This window comes from Apium graveolens, chromosome 11, assembly GCF_009905375.1.
Source record: "Apium graveolens cultivar Ventura chromosome 11, ASM990537v1, whole genome shotgun sequence".
Lineage (NCBI taxonomy): Eukaryota > Viridiplantae > Streptophyta > Magnoliopsida > Apiales > Apiaceae > Apium > Apium graveolens.
In genome coordinates this window covers 181,149,323-181,168,416 of record NC_133657.1, presented here as the reverse complement: position 1 = coordinate 181,168,416, position 19,094 = coordinate 181,149,323, and the positions used below count along the sequence as shown (strand labels likewise).

At 36.2% G+C, this 19,094-nt stretch overlaps 1 non-coding gene across 1 annotated transcript; it reads left to right on the top strand.

Moving 5' to 3' along the window:
- The first annotated feature begins 3,925 nt into the window (after positions 1–3,925).
- Positions 3,926–4,032, top strand: LOC141699023 (small nucleolar RNA R71). Its single transcript, XR_012565514.1, has one exon. It is a non-coding gene; the product is annotated as a small nucleolar RNA R71 (small nucleolar RNA).
- The last annotated feature ends 15,062 nt before the right edge of the window (positions 4,033–19,094 follow it).

Below are 19,094 nucleotides of genomic sequence, written 5' to 3'. Positions count from 1 at the left end.
TGATACAAACATGGGATTCTAACTTCATTAAATACTTCATGCATTAGTCTCTTTGTTCTAAACCTTAGCATGAAATGGTGATGACACTAATCAGATAACAAAAAACTAGTAAACGCCAACTTTCGTTATATCAATACCCTACTACCAGACATCCACTAAAGAGGCAGAACAAGAATAGATACCAATTATATTGAGACCCTATATGTCTATAGAATTTGATAACTTAACGGTTTAATGTGCAAGTTATCTATCATGATTACATAGGGCAAGTAAGATGGTTAAAATTACCTACGAATCATGCATATCAAATACATATGGTTCAGTATATATGAATAGCTAAATGTTTTATTCTCAGTAAGTAGGCCAAGTTATTTTTTCTAGATAAACATCGATAGATAATAAATCCTTTTGTAACCTAAAATGGAGATTATGATTTTCATAATATATTATACTTAATTATGTTAATTTAATTGTTTGACAGATTAAAAATTGTGGAGCACCGTATTTAAAGATTTCAAATCTAATATAAAAATTAAACTACTAAAGGTTGCAGAAAGACCTGCAAATGGCTGTTTACTTATGTCCTAGTCAGTCCCGGCACATTCAAAATCTTCAAAATTTTCTTCCCAGAACATTTTTGATCTCCAATTCAAAATCCTGCTGTAAAAGAATCAATCAAATTAATCTAGGCTTCGAGTCCTTCTTCGAGATGAGATAGCGAATAACAATGTGATCAGTGAAAACTGTCACCTTCATCCCAAGAAAATAAGATCGAAACTTCTCAAAACCGTAGACATTGGCTAAAGGTTCTTTCTCAGTATTATATAGTTCAGTTGAGCACCATTTAGGGTCTTACTAGCATAGTAGACCACATAAAATATATTGTTCTTCCTCTGCCCAAGATCTACTCCAACTGCAAAGTCACTTGCATCGCACATCATCTCAAAAGGTTTATTCAAATCAGGCGCAGTTATGATAGGTGTCGTGATTAAACTCTTCTTTAAGATCTCAAAAGCAGCTAGGCATTTGTCATCAAACTTAAATGGGACATCTCTCTCTAGAAGATTGCACAATGGTTTAGAGAATTTCAAGAAGTCCTTGATGAGCCGCCTATGGAAACCCGCATGACCAAAAAAGTTGTGGACTCCCTTAACAAAAATTGGTGGAGGAAGGTTTTCAATGAACCCCACCTTGGCTTTGTCCACCTCAAGTCCTTTACTAGAGACCTTGTGCCCAAGCATGATGCCCTATTGCACCATAAAGTGACATTTCTCCCAGTTGAGAACCAGATTGGTCTCAACACACCTTTTAAGAACTGTGCCAAGATTTTGCAAGTACTCGTCAAAAGAATCATCGAACACAGAAAAATCGTCCATGAACACCTCCACATTCTAACCAATCATGTCAGAGAAGATAGCCATCATGCATCTCTGAAATGTGACATGTGCACCACACAACCCAAAAGAAACTCTTCTAAAGGAAAAAGTACCAAACGGACAAGTGAAGGTAGTCTTTTCCTGATCTTCTAGAGCAATGCAAATCTGATTATAACCCGAATAGGCATCCAGAAGACAATAGTATTCATGCCAAGCCAACCTGTCAAGCATCTGATCAATGAAAGGAAGAGGGAAATGATCCTTCCTCGTGGCTTTGTTCAGCTTCCTGTAATCCATGCAAACTCTCCACCCCATGACTGTTCGAGTAGGAATGAACTCATTCTTCTCATTAGCGACCATAATGATACCTCCTTTCTTCGGCACACAATGTATTGGACTCACCCAAGAACTGTCAGAAATAGGATAGATGATCCCTGCATCTAGCCACTTGAGAATTTCCTTTTTCACAACCTCTTTCATTATCGGATTTATCCTTCTCTGCTGCTTAACATTTGGCTTGCTTCCTTTCCCTAGCAAAATTTTATGCATGCAATAAGAAGGGCTGATTCCCTTGATATCTGCTATATTTCTTCCAATTGTCGATTTGAATTCTCTCAGAAATCTTAAAAGCTTTTCCTCATCACTACCTGAAAGGTCAGATGCAATAATAACTGGAAAAGTAGATTCATCACCTAAAAAAGCATACCTTAAGTGTTTAGGCAAAGGTTTAAGCTCGAGTGTAGGAGCTTTCTCCTTAAGGCGCTTTGGAGAATTTTTCAGCTCTTCCAATCCAAAAGATTCAAAAGGCATATCCAGCCTTCGCTTCCAAGGAGAAGCATTCAAATATTGCAACTGCTCATCACCTTCATCATCTACACTATTTGAATTCCCCAAGAAGGCCTTTTCTAATGCATCAGACCTTAGCATTTGGTCAAGTTCTGAAGTAACCACAGGATCGACCAACTCCACTTTTAAGCACTCCTCATTATCAGTAGGGAATTTCATGGCGTTAAACACATTAAGAGTCACATCTTGATCCAGCACTCGCATATTGAGCTCACCCTTCTACACATCAATCAAGGTTCGGCCCGTAGCCAAGAATGGTCTTCCCAAAATTATGGGAATCTTTTTATCCTCCTCGAAATCAAGATTTACAAAGTCCGCTGGAAAGATGGGTTTGTCCAACTTGACCAAGATATCCTCCTCAATGCCTCGTGGATACGTAATAGAGCGATCGACCAACTACAAGGACATAGAAGTGGGATTTGGATTAGGTAAATCCAACTTCTTTAAGATAGACAAAGGCATCAGATTGATGCTAGCTCCCAAGTCACAAAAGCATTTGTCGAATGACACTTTTACGATAGTACAAGGAACAGTGAAGCTTTTAGGATGTTTAAGCTTTGGAGGCAACTTCTATTGTAGCACAACACTGCATTCCTCCGTGAGAGCAATGGTATCTAAGTCATCTAGCTTCTTTTCGAGAGAGAATACCTTTCATGAACTTCGCATAGCTAGGCATCTGTTCAAGAGCTTCAGCGAAAGGTTTGGTGATATGAAGTTTATTGAACACCTCCAGAAACTTAGCAAACTGCTTATCCAACTTTTGCTTCTGCAACCTTTTAGGAAAATGAGGCGGAGGATAGACCTATTTCTCCCCTGTATTACCCTCAAGAGGAGTGTGTTCTATAGTTTTCTTCCTTGTTTCCACTTCTGCTTCCTTTGGTATTTCTTCTTCAGCCACACCTTCAAATTCCAAAACTTGAGCTTTTTCTTGGCTTGCAACCTTCCCAGACCTCAATGTAATTGCCTTCACCTGCTCTTTTGTTTCCTTCTAACCTGGTACTTATGTGTCACTAGGGAGTGTACTAGGTTGTGGATTCAGCAAGGCATCGACAATCTGCCCAATTTGATTCTCCAAGGTCTTGATAGATACCGCTTGGCTCTTGTACATGAGCCTCAACTCCTCCAATTCAGATTTTTTATTAGATTGTTGTAGTTGGATTTGCTGTCTTGGGGCATAATGCGGTTGTTAAAAACCAGTAGGGTTGTGTTGCTTTGTTGCATACTGCTGATAAGGCTGTTGCACCGCATTTTGAGTGTTGCTCCAGCTAAAGTTAGGATGATTGCGGTTGTTAGGATGATAGGTGGCTGTAACTGGTTGCTGCGACCTCTGAAAGTTGCTCACGAACTGAGCTGATTCACTAGAAATAGCACACTGCTCTGTCTCATGGGCACCAGCACAAAGCTCACAGACACTAGTGATCTGATTAATTTCATAATTAGCCAAAGAATCCACCTTTATCATCAAAGCCTTAAGTTGAGCAGCTATAGCAGTAGCTACATCTACCTTCAGAATTCCCGCTACCTTGCCTTGAGTCAGTCTCTGAGATGGGTTCTGGTATTCATTAGCAGCCATCAGTTCAATCAAATCATGTGCTTCATCGTAGCTCTTAGCCCATAAGGCTCCACCTGATGTTGTATCAAGCATGGGTCTAGAAGTCACACCCAAACCATTATAAAAGCAGTTAATGATCATCCAGTCAGGCATCCCATGATGATGACACTTTCTAAGCATCTTCTTATAATGATCTCAAGCTTCACACAAAGATTCTCTCGATTGCTGCGCAAATTGAGTAAGAGCATTCCTGATTGCAGCAGTCTTCGCCATAGGAAAGAACTTAGTGAGAAACTTCTGAACAAGTTCTTCCCACTTGGTGATAAAGCCTGGTGGTAGAGAATGCAACCAACACTTAGCTTTATCCCTTAGAGAGAATGGGAAAAGACATAGCTTTATAGCATCTTTAGACATATTGTTCAATTTGAAGGTGTCACATGTCTCGATGAAATCTCTAATATGCATATTGGAATCTTCCGTTGGAGAACCCCCAAACTGAACCGAGTTCTGCACCATCTGAATCGTGCTAGCCTTGATTTCAAAAGTGTTAGCCGAGATGGCTGGTCTAACAATGCTAGACTGAATATCATTGATCTTCGGCTGAGAGTAGTCCATCAGAGCCTTTGTATTTATTTCTGGTTTACCCATTGCAACAAGAGCTTCTTCATCAACTTTCTCCTCTACTACAAGAACTTCTTCCTCTACTAAAACTTCTTCCACCGCTTTATTCAGTGTTCTCTTTCGAGATCGAGAACGCGTTAGTATAAACGCTCTCTAGAGTACCAGAAAAAGCAACAAGCAAACAAGTAAGTAAAATATCTGAGTCAGTGAACTTTAACAATCACTGATGTCAAGAACATAAACTAAAAATTAACACCGAGTCCCCGACAGCGGCGCCAAAAACTTGTTAGGACGAAAATACGCGCTAATATTCACGCAAGTGTACGCGTTCACAAGTAATATTGAATTATTTCTAGTTCGTTCCCACAGAGACTGGTTTAGATTAACTTCAATCTATGCACTTATGCAACAATGGTATGGTTATTATTCAATGCTAAGATGATAAAAATTTGAGATTGTTTATAACTAAGATATTAACTAACATGCAATTAACTAAGAGATTAAAAGGTTTGATTTACTTATATGACACAAACATGGGATTCTAACTTCATTAAATACTTCATTCATTAGTCCCTTTATTCTTAACCTTAGCATGAAATGGTGATGACACTAATCAGATAACAAGAAACTAGTAAATGCCAACTTTCGTTGTACGAATACCCTACTACCATACATCCACTAAAGAGATAGAACAAGAATAAACACCAATTATATTGAGACCCTATATGTCTATAGAATTTGACAACATAACGGTTTAATGTGCAAGTTATCTATCATGATTACATAGGGCAAGTAATATGGTTAAAATTACCTATGAATCATGCATATCAAATACATGAACCTATGCTAGAATAACAAGTTCTAAACCCCTATATTCACTTTCGCTTCAATAGAGATTAACAAATAAGAAAACTAGCATCCAAGATTACAACTCAATTAAAGAATCACAAGTATAAACAAGTTTTTCTTCTCTTTTGTTGTATTTGTGCTCCTAGGTCTTCTCGATGTCTTCTGCTTAAGCTCCGTTACGTGCTTCTTGTGAAAAACGACCTTAAGTCATCATTATATAGTAGCCCATGCAAATTAGAATTCCAGAAAATCAGTTCTCTACTTGAAACAGGGTTCTGTCTCTCTGTAGTTCCATCGCGGGCGCGCACTATTAGAGAGCGGGCGCGCTGACATTCTGGAATTTCTACTTCTGCTTGTTTTCTTGACAGGTTTGAGATGGTGTTCTACGAGCAAACTTCCTAGACACCCTCGTAACACCACTTTAGCAGCAAAACAATGCTAAATCTCCTTGATCCCTTATTTATGCCTGAAATGCAAAACACTACAAAAACAAATCAAATACACAAAATACTAGAGTACAGAATACTAATCCAAACCTTTATAGGATGTTCTATGTAGACATAAATGCCACTTAACACACTCTAAAACTTGAACCGATGCTTGTCCTCAAGTATAAACAGACACAAAGAACAAGAAATAAAAATGCATGAATGCAACTAACATGAATGCAATGATCCCCTCAGAAAAACTAAACAAACCAATAAGTAACATCTCAACAAATGAAGTTATTCGCACAAAGATCAATCAAATTCCACAAATCAACTCACAAGCCAGAAATGTGCCTGTGTGCAATTGTTTAACAGATATATAGTCGCAACTAGATCAATAATCATGACTCATTACTCATCAAGGCAATCACAAGGTTATAAATAGAATAAACGCTAAACTCAAAATGATTAACAACACTTCAATTCTATTGTCGGAGTTATTATATGTTTTATGCTTTTATTTATAACACATAAACAATCACAAATATGCTTATTTGACCGTGCAATTAGTGAGGTCCACAAAAGACTTATACAATAATAACCATATAGCGAGCATTAGGTTAGTGGATCCCAAACTATAAAAGCCGTAGGTCACTAGGCACAAAGTCCCCTAAGAAATTAATAACTCGTGTATTAAAGAGCCCACTCGTGATCAATTATGCATCGACACATATTTTTTTCTTTTTTTTTCTTTTTTTTTTCTTTTTTTTCTTTTTTTTACATGATTTCTGAACGAGTGCATTTCGCTCCATCTAGTTTAACCCTAGACTACTCATATAAAATGAGCCGGCTACTAGCCATTTGACACCTAACCACAACAACTAGCAATGAAATCCAATGTTTTCTCCAATTTTTAAATATCCATGTTATATTACCAGTAAGAGAATTTAAATTCTAAATATAAAAAAGTGATTAAACCTCGACATACTTCCATGTTCCACGATCAAACTTCCAAGTCACCCTCCTAACACCACTTTAGCACCAAAACAATGCTAACTCTCCTTGATCCCTTATTAATGCCTGAAATGCAAAACACTACAAAAACTAATCAGATACATAAAATACTTGAGTACAAAACACCAATCCAAGCCTTTATAGGACGTTCTACGTAGACATAAATTCCACTTAACACCTTCTAAGGTGGAACTCCATGTCTTACTTGCATGATCGGAAGAATTAATTTACCTCTAATTCACACTTCTCTTTTGTTGACTAGTACCAGAGCAGTTCCCTACTCTTAGAGTGTTCACTCCCTTTCTTCATACCTATATATGTTAAAGTAATTGTTTTATCATGTGGAGATACAATACAACATGTACCTTTATCAACTGCTATGAAGTAACAGTTGATCGAACAATTTAAACCATCAATGGTTGTGCTGTTAGAATAGCCATTGATGGACTAACACTTATCAATGGCTGATAGATAGTCACTGATGAGGTGGATAGAAGATGTCACTGTGGTTAAAGTCTATGAAAATTGATTAAAGATTTAAGAGCATAGTTTTAGATACATGTGATTTAAATGATATATTTATGATTATTAGCTTTAGTGAAAGACTTCACCATGAATTCAAAAGTTGTAAAATTGCCTTCAGGTATTGGTATTTAACCCACATTCATGAGATGATTAGTGATCTGATACGGTGATTATGTGAGTTTGATTTCAAGACTGATTTACAAGATTTTGGTTGTAATTTTGCAGAGACAGGTATCACATCAATCTGAATTTAAGAAAGGCATTGTCTCAATGAGTGAGATGCCTCTTGTTCTGAATGAACAACTGAACTCACATAATTAATGATTTAGCATTAAATGATTTCTTTGGTTATATGAATGTGTTCTTCACTATCATGAAACTCCAGTATACTAGAGGGGATTTAACTACATCTTCCAGTTAGATAGTATATTCAAACCCTGGTTCCCTTTAAAAAGGGACTACCACTGTTAAGGGTTTCCTATCTTGACAAATCAAAATAGTTTTACTTATTGTCTCAACATTTCTATAAAGTGTATCTTAGTCAATAGTTGTGAGGGATGTTATTCAAATAAACTGAACCTCCATTTGAATTGAAGTGGGTCTGAATGGTTTTCCCTAGGAAATATTATTCTCAAACCATGTAGCCATTGCGTGTCTACTTGCACCTAAAGAGATAGAGAGAGAGTAACGAGAGAGTGGTAGACAGAGAGAGTGTGCTGAGAGAGATGGGTAATGAGAGAGTGTGTGTTAAGATAGAATGAGAGGCGGACTAGTTTGACTTGCCAAAATTCTCAATTTGTCTGAAAAGATTTGGGTAGATTTTTCCCCAAATTTCCCCCTCTCTACAAATTACTCGGCCCATAATTTGGATATATGTTCATGCCCAAACTGCAACAGTTATGTAATAATTAATATTCAATTTATTATACAATTTTTATGTATTTTAATATTTTATAAAAATTTGTATATTACATTTTTTTTTAATTTTGTTATAAAGATATTCGTGTATCACATATCTCATTTATTAAATTTGTATTAGTATATCAGCTTAGATTCTTGAAAAATGAATTAAAATTAATATTTAATCTTAAAAATATTATAATTATGTTTCAATACTCTAAGGTAACACTTTGACAAAAATGCTCCAAGCTGCAACACTTTCTACCTAATGCAACATCAATTTTTTGGCTAAGGTAACACAAAAACAACACCCAATGGTTGGTTCAGTTGGTTAAAGAGGGGATAACAATCCTCTTGGTCACATGTTCGAATTCTATGGAGGAGAATATATGAATATACCTCCTGAGCCAGAGTCTGTTACTTAAATGCGATTTACCTTGGTTCACGTGGTTTGCAGGCTATTGCGTGAGCCCGTGGTTTTACCCAGTGTGCACCCGAATGGTAGCGGCTGCGGGTTCCGTACGATAAAAAAAACTACAATGTTAGATTAGCTTATGAGTACCATATCTAGGGTAACATATCAGGTAACATTCTTCAAGGGAGCGTTGCGATAGGCCTTATATGGTGTAGTGTAATGAGATAATTTTTATAGTAATTCAGTTAAACAAAAGCAATCAATAAATTTTAATAAAAATATGGAATCAAAAATATATTTGATTGTTAAGATGATTAGAAAATATAATTAAATATAATAAAATTATAAAATGTACATTATAAGGTTCAATTACAATTTTAAATTTTAAAGAGACGGTGAGCACGAGAGGAGATGATGTTATTGATAAAATACAAAGAATTTAGACACAGTGAAAGGTGAACATATTTGGGAATGGGGACTAATCATCAAAATTTAACTTTCACTAATAACACAAGCATAATATACTAGAGATAAACAAGACCAATTTGTAATATTGCCCTTCATTTTCTCGTTCATCACGTCTTTGCCACATGCCAAAGGCACGTGTAATATGCAACTCTTACAACTCTCTTGTGTTCATTTAAACACACTATACAATTAGCATTTCTCACTTCACCTGAGCTATAGATGGATAGAACACATCCACGAGGAAGAGGTTTCCAACCATATCAAAAAATTAGTGAGCACCAAAAAATACTCTTTCCTGGCAATATTTTGGGTTTGTTTAGTGCATTTTTTTATCATTTTATCATTTCATTATTAATTTTTGTGCTAACAAAATGATGCCCATACACACATGTGTTTATGTGTATATTGGGGGCATATATAATTTTAAGATTGGTTATTTGCAATTTGAAATGCTTCCATTAGAAGATCTAATTTTATTTAGATGTGAGGTGCATTTCTCTCATTTAATAAGTAGCCATGGTACTTCATGCAATTACAAAGCATCTTTCTTACTTTCATGTCTGTCTTTGATCTATAGTTACAAATCAATAGTTTTAATTACGCCATGCTTCAGCTCCAATTCTATAATAACTATAACTAAGAAGAGATATGGTTGATGACAACAGACACATTTACCCATTCAAATCCAAATATATCACAGTTTTCAAACTATAGATATATATTGCCTATTATGCTTATCAAAAAATAATGCACAACACATCTGTAACGACTCGTATACTTTTATATTTAATTAAAATGTAATTATGAAATTATTAATTGGATAATATATGTGTATCTATGTGTTGTTTTACTTTTATCTATGTGTGTGAATTATGGTGTCCAGGGTGTTGGGTAATTAATTATGGAGTTGTATTGAATTGTTTTCACTTTTAAAAGTGGATTTAATATAAGTTTATTTGTGTAAATATGTGGCTTGTCTCTAAAATTATTTTTATGACTTTATAATTTCAATATTTATTTTTGGGATTTTATAAAATTTAGAAATCAATATTTCAATAATTATTTAACCCTGTATGATTTTCTAACTGCATTTATTTGTAAAATCTGTATTTAAATCCCGAATTCTACAAAAATTATGGAACTCATGTTTATTTAAGTTGGGAATATTCTGGGAATTTTAAAATTATTTTGGGGATTTTTGAGATTAATTTTATCCGCGTGTTGATTCATTTATTTGAGAAAAGCGGGTATAAATTGCATTTCAGAAATTGTTTTAAAATTTCAAAATGTATGTTTTTATTTATTTCGGATATTTGTAATGTTTCAAGACTGTTTCCATGATTTTCTGAATTTCTTTTAAGTGCAGCTCAGTTCGTTAATTATCAAATGCGGGTATGAGTTGTGTTTCAAAAATGCTTTAAAAATTATGAAAAATTTATTTTATTAGTTTCAGGATTTTTAGAAAATTTTAAAACTATTTTTGTGCTTTTACGAGTTTATTTTAATTGCAAGTCGGTTCATTTAATTTCAAATTTAAGGTCAAAATAGCCCATCAAACCATCGTATTTTACCGATTAGTCCAGCGTGGGGGAAAGACCTAGCTAGTCTTTTCCCAAGTTTCGGAACACATTCTATTTCTGGATGGCCGCTAGTCGCTGTCCGATGAGGGTAGACTGATCAACTATCTTCACCGTTAAACGTCTAATAGATTTGATTGATTCAGTTTTAAAATTGATTTAACAAATCAACTTATTAAGACAGATGATGTGAAAATGAAATAGCATGCTAAGCCTTGATTCTGGTAATTATACACAGCACACGACTAATATTGTTGTTTCTGGAAGCATGCTAGTTTTGAATATCCGGTTATGAATGTTTTCTAACGAGTTATGAATTCTGTTCCTATCACTGTTTTATCATACATTGTTTTATTGTTATTCATATAATGGTACTGCTGAGCAAGCAATCGCTCACCCTTGCAGAATGTTTTATATATATTGTAGATGCTTAGGAGATTCTTCCGCGGTAGTCAGGGCAGAGTTCCAGTTCCTTTTGGAGTCAGGCTCCTCTGAGATAGTTATGCTGGACCAAAGATTGTCTGTTGAGTTGCTGTATTAGGTTAATTACATCAGGATAAATTGTAGTAAGTTGGTGTTGTCATAGTTATGACCTAAATCATACTTAAACCTGGAAAAGATCTTGGTAAAGGGGTCGTAGTTATATCCTGTTATTGAATTATTTATCTTATGGTTGTTGTTGATAACATCAACTCCCGACCCCGGGGTTGAGGCCGTCACAGTTGGTATCAGAGCTATAGGTTTGAGTCCCTGATTTAGGTTAGGAATAGAGTCAAAAGAGTATAGGAAGGTTTATATATAGATGTGGGTCAGTAACTCAACTAGAGGAGCAAGTCTATGGGTTTAGTCAAGGGTTTCGGAAATATAACCCTCACGTTTATTGAGGATTGACTGGAACAGCCCTAACCTAGAGTACGTTCCCTTCGTATATGTATTATTAGTAATGTTCGATAGAGATTTTTAGTTTTCTCGAGAAAATGAGTTTGGTTGCGAGGATTCAGCGTTGAGCGGGGCCTTGTTGTGGCAGTTGAGAGGACGCCAGCGTTATTCGTAAATATTACCTCTTCTATGTCAAGGAATGTTATTGGCCCGATTGTGTGACCTTGGTGAGTTCGGATAACATGATAATAGTCATGGGTTGCTATGACGACCAAGTTTTATAGTGCATGTGGATTGGATCGGGAGGTGATATCTTTGAACCCTTATACTTCTTCCTAGAAACGAATTTTTTTTCTAGAGTCATTGTTTCTTATCCTATACGTTGCTTACTTTCCTGTGAGAAAGTTGAGAACTCGAAGTAAACCACTCAGGGTTCTGCTGGTTTAGTTATAAATCAGATTTTTCTCCTTCCTTATTTGTCAATCTCTATTTAAGCATTGTTTCTTTTCTCGGAGACTCTATCGATTGATTGGGGCAAACAGTGCATATGAGTTGACCATTTGTCTATATGACAAAAGGGTCTGGTGGGACGCCACTGAATTATGTGTTGTTACCGTATGGTACTAAGACTGGCCATCTTAAATACTTGTATGGTTGCTCCCAGTCATACCTACATCTTCCTCACTGTTTCTTCTTTTTCGATTCCCTCGAGTCGGAAATTTTATTGGATTTTCTATGGTAATGAATTTCTGCGATTAGATGGTCCTCGTTATGGAAAGCAAGTAAGAGCGACTGTTGAGAAGAACAGGAGTCCTATATCAAGATATCATTTAAGAATAATGGTAACCGTGAGAGTTTAGGACTTAATGATGGAATTACAGCCTTGGGAGAGTAAATCAGTGGTTGAGGAATTCTTTATGGGTAATAAGAAATCCTCCTTAGAAGAATGATTGGTTGGAATTGGACTATGGTGCCTAGAAGAGTGCAGTGTTCCTTAAGCCGACTTGATATACTAGTTGATTTATGTAATTGGTGTTTGATATAGCCAGCCGAGTTCCGTAGTGTAGCAGATTAGTGTTGATATGGTAATGGAGCAATGACGGAAAGTTAGTCAGTTGTTGTTATCTTTAGGAGCCATGCTTCGGAAAGTTAGTCAGTTTTTCTGTACTGTTGTTGATTCTGCTACTGTTATTGTTACTATTGTTGTTAATGCTGCTAATCTAAATTTCTTTTGTAAATAGACCCCGATATTAAAGACATGGGTACTGTGATTGGGTAGCATTTTCCTGATACAGGTGCATCGTTTGAACGGTGATACCTTTTGTTAAATATTTTTGTTATTGAATAAACTCATTTATATATTTTAGGAAGATGCCACCCAAGAATGCTACCCAGCCTAAAGAAAATAGTAGTAGTTTTACGGAGAGTCCAGCTATAAATGAAATTCTGGACTTGTTGCGTCAGCAACAGCAACAACAGTTGCAGTTAATCCAACAGGTTCAGCAACAACAACTACTATTGCAGCAGCAACAACAAAGAGTGAACCGAAGTGTTAGTTTTAAATCATTTAAGAATGTTAACCCTCCTGAATTTAAAGGTGAACCTAATCCGGTAGCAGCTGGAGTATGGTTAAAAGAGATGGAGAAAGTTTTCAATCTTGTTCAAGTAAGTGAGAATCTTAAGACTGATTATGCAAGCTATTTCTTAAAAAATGAAGCGAATTATTGGTGGGAGTCAACAAGGGCGTTAGAAGGAGAAGGCCCTGTTCCATGGGCTAGGTTTACTGAATTATTTTTGGAAAAGTATTTTCCTGTTTGTGTGAGGAATCAAATGGAGATTGAGTTTTTAGAACTGAAGCAAGGTGACAGAAGTGTAGCTGAGTATGAGGCTAGATTCACAGAGTTGGCTAGGTTTGTACCTGATTATGTGTGCTCTGAGGCTCAGAAGGCAAGGAGGCTTCAACAAGGATTGAAGCCTGAAATTCGTAGTGGAGTGGTGGCATTGCAACTTAAGACGTATCCTTCCGTAGTTCAGGCCGCCTTAGTAATTGAATTTGATGAGAAGTTAGCCGCTAGAGAAAATGAAGATAAGAAGCGAAAGATTGATGATATGGAAGAAGCATCAGGTCAAGAAGGATCCAGTCAGAAGTTTCATAAAAAGGTCGGAAGGAGTAAGAATAAAGAATTTAGAGAGAAAAGTATTTCTTTAAATAGAATTAGTAACACCTCAGCCAGCTCTAATCAGGCCAATTCGGTTAAATCGCCTATATCGGAATGTAAGCAATGCGGTAAGAGACATGGTGGAAGGTGTAAAGAAAATACTGAATGTTTTAGGTGTAGTCAGAAGGGACATTATGCGTCAGAATGTAAGGTGGAAAATCCAGGAGTCGTATGTTATAACTGTGGCAAGGTAGGGCATGTTGCCAAGAATTGTAGAAGTACTTCCCGAGATAGCATGGGAGGTAGTGCATCAAAAGGTTTGACGTCCAGTACAGCTAAGGCTAAGACTTGTAATGTGATTAAAAGTTTAGCTGCTCAGGACCCTGATAAGGAACCAGGGAAATAATTGATTACCGGAAGAAGCAAACGATAATTTCTACGGAAACTAATATTAGGATTAGTATTCAAGGACATAAGCAAGAAGATAAGGCGTAATTAGCGCATATTAGGGATATTAAGAAGGAAACTTCAGGATTATGGGATGAAAGAATAATGAGATAAGGTGTGTTAGGTCACACACACACTGTAGAGGGGGTGAATACAGTGTAAAGTACAATCAAATCGAACTTTAATAACTCAAGTAACAGAAAACAAACTTTATTGAAACAATAAACTCTGTTACAGTATGGAACTGTTACCTCTCAGTGATGAACAAATATCATGAGAGCTGTTAGGGTTACAATGACTAATATTTTCGATAATGATAATACTTATAGTGTAAACCCTATATCTGTGTTTATATACTACACAGTTACAAGATAATTTGTAATTGATATGGAATATAATTCTGCTTCCTAAAATATATCAGTCAGATATCTTTTCTTCCAAGTATTCTATTCTTCATAGAATTCTTTCTTCATGCATATCTCTTCTTATGTTTGTCTCGATCTTCTTTCCTTTAATCAGCTTTTGTCCTTAGCTGAACGTCCTTCAGTACTTAAGTTCTGATATCCATCTTCTGATGATTATCTCCTGATAATATAAGTACTGATATCCTTAAGTCCTGACTTCCAGTAAGTACTGATTTATCCTGTTTAAGTAAGATCTGAAAACTAAACATAAATCATATTAGCCATGACAATATCAAATATATCTAACAATCTCCCCCAACTTGTAAATTAGCATAATATACAAGTTTAACAGATATTTGATGATGTCAAAAACATTAAGTACAAATGCATGAGAATTAGACTAGATAACTACAACTTACAGTCCTTAAAGCTTTACCAATCTTTAACTTCTGATAACAACTTCAGTCTGTACAAATATCAGAATTTAAGCAGTTGTAGATCTTGACTTGGCTTCATCTTCTGATCTCTCTAATGTCAGGAGTTGTTCTGAGATAGTTCTTCAACAAACATCTCTCAGCATATCTGAGTTCATCAATCATCCTCCTTTTAGCGTCTTTAAGTTCTGCAGTATCTTCACCAATTTGAAAGATTGCAGCCCTGAGATCATTAATCTTAGCTTTTCTTATATCCTGATCCAGTCTGATCAAATATGCCTTATCAGACTCAAGATTGAATTCCACTGCCCTGTAACCCAGAAAGGTAGTTATAATTGTAGCAGTGTTGGGCTTCATTTCAATTATATCACCCTTGTGATCTCTGTACTTTGGAAGATATATGCTGTCAGACTTAACATAATAAAGCCTTTTCTGTCTCTGAATCTGATCCTTCAAATAGTTTGCAGCACTTTCTGTCAATCTGTCATTCACTTGAAGTAAGAATAGTACATGCTCCAGTTCTTCAAAATAATTCAATGGAATGGCATTTTGCCTTATATGATAAATCCTACCATCTTTCATGAAGTACAACAAGATATGTTCTTTCAAGTAGGTATGGTAAACCATTTGTACAGATTCCAGTTGATTCAATCTCTCAAGAGTTGCTCCAATACTCGGTTCACTCAAGGAAGTTGGATCATTGGTAGTGTTTTGTATACTTTTTTCATCAGCACTTCCCAATCCAGTTTTATCTCTTGTTTCCTTTCCAGTAATCACTCTTGCTTCAAAACCACTTGCAGCAGTCTTCAAAGGTTGAGTCTGTTTTGCTTTAGTGAATCCTTGTAGGAGTTTCTTTGATTTATCTTCCGATATCAAGTTAACTTGAGCTATGTCAGAGGTTACTTGCTTCTTCGAAATATCAGAACTTACTGTCTCTTGACTCTGAACAACTTGAGCCATGTCAGAGGTTGTCTTAAAAACTTTTCTCGAAGTCAGAGCAAGATCATCCTTTTCATCATTAATTTCTTCATTCACAGGAGGCACATAAACCTTGATAGGTTCACCAACTTTTTCTTTACCCTTGGATCTTGGATCTATCTGCGGTTGTGATTTAGCCATTGTTGCTTCAGTATTTGTCCTTTCTTTTATCACAATGCCTTTGAGTTTTGGAAGTGTCTTTTTACCAGAAGCTTCAGATTTAGACTTGACTTTTTCTGATTTAAGTCTGGCTTCTTCTTCCATTAAACTCTCCAAGTCCATTCCTGGATTTTCCGGAAGAAATAACTGTCTTGACATTTCTTCATCAAGATCTAAAAGTTCATCAGAACTTATCCTTTTACCAGTAGCAGAACTAATTATTTTTCCAGTATCAGAACTTGTCCCGTGACTTGTAATTTCAGCTTTTCTTGATGAGAGACCTCTACCTTGACTATGACCTCTACCCATTCCAGGTTTCCTTGATCATCTTTTTCATCATCCTTCCCCTTTAGTGTCTTATCAGTTTTGCATTTGGACTTAATTACTTTCTCCCCTTTTTGGCATCAACAGGTAAGAGAAGAGAGACAAGCAATTCCACTGAGGCTTGGATTTTATTAAGTTGAGATTGCTGAGAAGCTTGATTTTTCAGAATATCATCAATCTGAGCTTGTTGTGACTCTTGAGTCTTCTCAATATAAGCAACTCTGTCAAAGGTAGGTTGAAAGAATTTTTTCTTGTCAATCTTCTGAACTTGTTCTTGCTTCATTAATTCTTCCCGTAAGTGATGTAAATCTGCATGAGTAGTTGAATGGAGACCTTGTAAATGTTTAGTACTCAATGCAGTGACTCTAAGCTGTGTTTTGAAATCATCGGTATTTAACATCTCATCAGCTTTAGTCAAGTGCTCAGCCAAATGTTGTGCAGTTGGAGCACAGGTAACTGAGTTCCATTCCTTAGTCCACTCCTGTCCTGTAGGAGTTTCACTCCAAGGCACTGGTGCTTCTCTTGTAACAAACTTCTTAACAAGTTTAGATTTAAGAACAGTTTGTTGAGGTGCATGTCCTGAAGGACCTGCTTCATCAGAATCTGTATTTGGAGCAGCATCACCAGTATCTCCAGCATTTTCAACATCAGAACTTACAGAATCAATATCTTCTGATAAAACAACAGTATGAGTAGCAATGGAGGCTTCAGCATCATCCTCTAATTGTTGATCTGGTTCCAAGTTCTGATCAACAGCCATATCCTGATGCTCACCTATATTCTGATCATCAGCATCTAGATGCAGAGAAGGTGTAGTAGAGAATTCTGGAGTTTGAGCAGCATCAGTAACAGGTGTTGTTGATGGATTAGTTGTTGTTGGAGCTTCTAAGTAAAGTACGTCAGGCACAACCAAGTTCTGGATATCAATATCAGCACTTGTGCCTGAATCAACAGGAGATACAGTTTTAGGAGACACATATGGTGTGTTGGCCTTTTTAGTAGCAGCTTCCTCAGTTGGAGTTAATGGAGAAACAGTGACTTTAGCTAATTCTGGTTCTTGTGAGATCAGAGATTCCCGATCTCCTTCCTTAGTTGCTGCTTCCTCATCATCTGAAACTGGCCTTTTTTCCCTTTGTTTCTTGTATCTCTTTGAAATTATGGATTTCTTTGGAGTGTCATCAACAGTCATTCTTCTAAGCCTTTTGAGAAGCTTAGATCCCCCAATTGCAGAATCCTTCTGAGAAGGAACTTTCTCAGCTTCTTTATCAACAGGTTCTGAAGTAGGAACCTGTTCCTCACTATCAGATTCATCTCTCAAAATAATCCTCCTTCTCTTCTGAGGTGTTTGAGGAACATTCTTTGTCCTCTTAGGCTTGGAAGATGAAGGCTTCACAGTAGGTGCTGAGGATGAAGGTTGAGCTGTCTGTGAAGTGGAGAGATATGATTTGAGATATGTCATGAGGGTAGTTGAGTAGTATGAGTGGTATATTCTAATGGTTGTTGTGGTGTTTGAGATGTGGTGGTTGGTTGGACATCAGGATAAACAGATCTGTAGGTGTCAGGATCAGCATTTACTAAGATCTATTTTATAGATTGAGAAATCTGTAAAGGTCTAACCACCTTTTTCTTAACATCAGTGTTTACCAAATCATTAAAGGCTCGTTTTGCAATTTTGAAAGATGGAGTTAAGTTAGTGGTAGGTTGGGGTTCATCAGCACAACAATAGTTATAAATAAGCTGACAAAATCTAGCAAAGTAGACAACATTCCTATCTTCCGTCATCCTATCCCCAATAAAACCTATCACAGCATTTGCAAAATCAAAATGACTTTGGTTAATGATAGAATACCCGATGTACTGACTCATTATAGGGATAACATCAAAGTTTGAACACTTATTCCCAAAAGCTTTAGTGATGCAGTCAAAGAAGAAGCTCCATTCCTTTCTGATATGAGCCCGTTTCAACTGCCCAAGCTTTGCCAAACTCTGCTCATACCCCAAACTAGCCATGAACTCTTTAAGAGCTGATTCCTTTGGGGTTGAAAAAGTACATCCTTCTGGTAGATGTAGGGCTTTGCGAATTGTACCAGGAGTTACTCCATATGTAGAATCATCCACTTCGAAAACAATACTTGGAGTACCATTTGGACCACCATTATCAAAGTTTCCAGTCATCCAAAATGTCAGAACTTGTTGGCTCGAAAAGGTTGAAGGGTGGGTCAATGCATACCCGATTTCATTGTATGCAAGAAGATCTTACACAAAATGCAACTCAGACGGAGCTTCAGCATTATCAAGAATTGCAGCATAGTTATTTGGAACAAATTTAGCTCCATCAATGATCAAATCCTTTGGTGCCATGAAAATAATCGAGATTTAAGAGTGCCTGTAAGGTGTTTGATAAAATGTCTATATGAAAAACCAATATCAGGAGAAGAAAGAGAGTAAAAGCAAATAGAGAGATAAAGTATAAAAGTGAATAAAAGATTAGAAAATCCTCTCTCTGTCGTACTTATACTTTGAAAAAAAATGTAACCGTTGGACACCTGTCAGATATGCAGTAATAATGAATAGTTAATGGGCACTGGAAAACAGTAATCATTACTTACCCACTTGCAGTTTTTCAAGGAAAAACCGTTCCACTTACCTAGTAATTCCATTAATTAAGGTAAATCAATTTTAATTCAAAATTGAAACTGTTCCCACTTATTCAATTATTTTTCACTACAACACCAATAT